The sequence below is a fragment of the Halichoerus grypus genome, chromosome 14 (assembly GCF_964656455.1).
Source record: "Halichoerus grypus chromosome 14, mHalGry1.hap1.1, whole genome shotgun sequence".
NCBI lineage: Eukaryota > Metazoa > Chordata > Mammalia > Carnivora > Phocidae > Halichoerus > Halichoerus grypus.
The window spans coordinates 85565272-85569663 of NC_135725.1; the positions used below are offsets into that span (position 1 = coordinate 85565272).

The window sequence follows — 4392 nt, forward strand, 5'->3', positions numbered from 1 at the left end:
AAAAAAAAAAAAGACAAAAACAAATGTTGGCAAGGATGTGGAGGGATTGGAACTCTTCTGTTTTGCTGGTGGGGAAGTGAAATGGTGCAGCCACTGCAGAGACGTTTGGCAATTCCTCAAAAAATTAAACGCAGAGTTACCGTATGACCCAGCAATTTCACTTCTAGGTGTATAGCCAAGAGATTTGAAAACATACGGTGTCCACACAAAACTTGTATGTGCCAGTGTTCATGGCAGCATTATTTATAACAGCCAAGAAGTAGCCAAGCATCCATTAACAGATGAATGGATCATCAAAATGTGGTATGTCCGTGCAATGAAATATTATTCAGCGATTTTTAAAAAATACTAATAGTGCTTGCTTCAGCGGCACATATACTAAAATTGGAACAATACAGAGGAGATCAGCATGGTCCTTGCACATGGATGACATGCAAATCCATGAAGCATTAAAATAAAAAAAAGTACCAATATATGTGACAATTTGGATGAAATTTGAAAGCGTTATGCTAAGTGAAAGAAATCCGACACAAAAGGCCACGTAGTGTATGAGTCCATTTATATGAAATGTCTAGAACAGGCACATTCAAAGAGACAGAAAGTAGATTAATAGTTTCCAGAGGCTCAAAGAAGGAAAGGATGGGGAGTGATTGCTAATGATACGGGGTTTCTTTTTGGGGTGATGAAAATGTTCTGGAATGAGATAGTGGTGATAGTTGCACAATTTTATGAATGTGCTGAAAACAACCGAATTGTACACTTTAACAGTGTACTTTAAAAAAAAAAAAGGATGATGCTTATAGTATGCAAATTATCTCTCAATTAAAAAAGAACTCCCATGGCCCCCATGACTTTTCACCGTCTAACGCTTGCTTACACTTCTAACCCTACCTCTTGCTAGTCCTTCCATTGATCCCTTTGCTCAGAGAGGCAGAGACTCTAGGAGTGATTTTTTTTAAAGATTTTATTTATTTATTTGAGAGAGAGAGAGAGAGAGAGAGAGAGCTTGAGTGGGGGAGGGGAGGAGAGGGACAGAGGGAGAGGGAGAAGCACGACCTGAGCCCAAGGCAGACGCATAATGCACTGAGCCACCCAGGCGCCCCAAGAGTGATTTTTTTCAAGAGAGGATTTCACTCTGGGATTTGACCTTAGACTGCAGGTGTGGGTGAGCAGTTTTCCTGAGTCTGTGGCCGGCATCCTCATGCGAGCCAGAAAAGTGCCTGAGTAACCTGGTAGCTGCTTCATCTCCGCCCTCCTAACTTCACAGAAAGTTCTGGAGGAGCCGGCCTTGTCCCAGAGAACCCAGGGAAGGGCATCCTGAGAAATTCAGCTCCAGCTTAGCTAAGCCAGCCAGCTCGGAGCCACCCAACGCTCTTCTCAGCCACTCATTTGTACTCAGCCTTCAAATGTCAACTGCCAGCACATAGTGTCTCTGGCCCTTCCTCCAGACTTGGGCAGGCCCCTGCTCCGAACGCCATTCCGTCAGGGATATGAATCCTTATGTGACCGTTTTCCCAGGACGGCAGTAAAATGGCTGGAGCAATGGACACCTTTTTCTGTTCTAACCAAGGTGTTCGTTCGTAGCCTGTCACAGGGCTGGCTGCAATTCTTTTTTCTCAAGGGAGGGTGGTACTTGACTACTCAGCTGTGTTCCTTTCCGGACAGTGGCACCCGTTGGCAGGGACCACATCGGGACAACTCAGTGTGGGGTCCCCAGCATTTGATATAGGGCCTAGCACACAGCAGACACTTAATGTTCATAAAACAAAGGAATAAATAAATACCTAGGAGATGAGCCAGGAGTAGCAGAAAGATGGATGAGCTGGGGGCTGCAGGCAGATAGAAGAGGCAGCTCGGCAGGATAGTTCAGAACAGTTTTCAGAGCCAGGCTCCCATCTCCATCACTTACCCGCTGTGTGATCTTCACCTCTCTGTGCCTCAATTTGTTCACCTTTAAAAAAGAGATAAGAAGGGGCACCTGGGTGGCTCAGTCGGTTAAGCGTCTGCCATCAGCTCAGGTCATGATCCCAGGGTCCTGAGATCAAGTCCCACATCCGGCTCCCTGATCAATCGCGGAGAACCTGCTTCTCCCTCTCCCTCTCCTGCTCCCCCTGCTTGTGCTCACTCTCTCCCTGTCAAATAAAGAAAATCTTTTTTAAAAATAAATTAAAAAAATTAAAAAGACATAAGAATAGCACCTCCTTCAAGGTGTTAGGAGAAGAATTCATCAGGCTAATATTTGCAAAATACTTAGCAGTATATAAGTGCTTGTTGATAGACAGATCAGTAGATAAAATGAAAGAAAGATCAATCATCCTGTTTCTCTTTCAAAACCAGGGTGAAAGGCAATCCCTCCAGAGAAGCCACTGCTGGGGGTCCCCATTTGAGTAGCTGGAAAGCAGTGTGGCACATCTACTGTAAAAATATATAGGTTTAAGAGCACCAAGACATATGCTTGCACTGGTAAGACAGTCTAGACTGGAGGGGAGTGCATTAGCATACTGTTAGTTAAGGAATTATAGCGCTTAGGGTACCAGCTTCTGCACAATAAAATGATTTTTAAAACAACATTTTAAAAAGCTGATTAAAACGTAATGCTCCGTTTAGTTACTGCCACAAAATGTTTCGTTCGCAAATTATAGCCTAGCGGATTTAATTTACTTTCTGCTGACACCCATATTAGATGTGATGGACCGGGCAGGCTCAGCAAGGCTGCAGGCTCCCGAGAGGCGGCAACGTCGGGATGTGAGCTTGTGGCCTCCACCGCTGAGCGTTTTTGGAGGAGGTGGCATGACCGGGTCTCCTCCCCACCCCCAGGGCCCTGAGGGTCTCCCAGAGGCCGCACACCATGGTCCTCCCCATGGAGAAGTTGGGGCTCGGCAGAACACCGTGTGCTGAGAACAGAGATTGAAAACTGGTGCTCCGACGACCAAGTTCAGCCAACTGATCGTTAACCTGGCTCACATCGTGATTTCTGGGGAAAAAAAAAAAGGCCAACATTTACAAATCAGGAGATCTCACCTTAAAATCTGGTTCTTTTGCTACTGTTGAGAAATGGGAGGAACTAGCAATAATGGACTGGTGTTGTCATGGCAACAAAAGGCTGGCCTTTGAGAGGTCACGCGCTTTCCAGTTTATCACAATCCCTGCCATTCCCTACTGTTTCCCCGGCCTCCAAGCCCAAGTGAGGGGCCTCCTCTCTGCTCCCACAGCCCTCAGCTCCCTCCCTGGACTGAAACTGCCTTTTTACGTCTTTTCCTGCTGCACTACAAACTCTCTGAGGGCAGGTATAGTGACTGTTTCATTCACCCTACATCCTGTAGGCTGGCTTGGGGCCTGGAATCCCGCAGGCCCTCAAAACACATTTACTAATCGTATTGGTTTCCTGTTGCTGCCACCACAAATTACTGTGAATGTAACAGCTTACACAGCGCAAATTTATTATTTTACAGTTCTGTAGAGCCATCCTGTAGAGAGAGGGTGTAGGTCAAAAGTCTGACGTGGATCTTGCCCTTCCTAGAGAAGTTCAAGGGGAGAACCCATTTCCTTGCTCACTCGGGTTGTTGGTGAGATTCAATTCCTTGCAGGTTATGGGACTGACAGTTTCCTTGCTGGCTGTCAGCCAAGGACCATTTCTAGTTTCTGGAGGCCACCCACATTCCTTGGCTTGTGGCTGCCTTCCCCCATCTTCAAAACTAGCAAAAGCAGTTTGAGACCCCTCTAAATGCGGCAAATCTCTCCTTTTTCTTCTTCCATCTCATCTCAGACCCAAGCAGGAAAGGTTTTTCGCGTTTAAGGACGCGTGTGATTAAATTAGGTCCACCCAGATAATTCAGGATAGTCTTCCTACCTCTGGGTCTTCAACCTTAAATCACATCTGCAAAGTCCCTTTTTCCATGTAAAGTAACATATTCACAGGTTCTGAGGATTTGGACATAGACATCTTTAGGGAGCTATTATTCTGCCTACTATACTAATGAATGAAAGCTATTGAAAAATCAGCAGGATGGAGAACAACATGGGTGAGGGCAGGCCACCCACAGCTAGAGAGGTGTATCTGGCAAGGTATCTGCCACCTGCTGCCAGGAAGGTGCAGGAGCTGAGTTGGTGGTCCACAGGGAAGGGGGGGACCTACAGGAGGCAGGACGGAGCTGGAAAGGAAGACTTCTCCATCAAGGGAAGGATTAAGGCAGAACACTTTGGGGCCAGTGAGGATGCTGGGTGGGGAAGAGTTAAAATCCCAGGCAGAAGGGCAGGGGTGTGGGTTTGATCTTCCCAGTTATAAACTAGATTTCAGCTTGCCTCCTGACCCTTTAAATACAAATATGATCGGCGGGAAAAGCACCACCTCTTCTTGTGAGGAGAGCTCAGTGTGCCGCCAAGATGTCTGCA

The 4392-nt window shown here is 46.4% G+C and overlaps 1 non-coding gene across 1 annotated transcript; it reads left to right on the forward strand.

The window, feature by feature from the left end:
• The first annotated feature begins 354 nt into the window (after positions 1–354).
• LOC118548810 (U6 spliceosomal RNA) lies at positions 355–461 on the forward strand. The gene has a single exon (XR_004923757.1). It is a non-coding gene; the product is annotated as a U6 spliceosomal RNA (small nuclear RNA).
• The last annotated feature ends 3931 nt before the right edge of the window (positions 462–4392 follow it).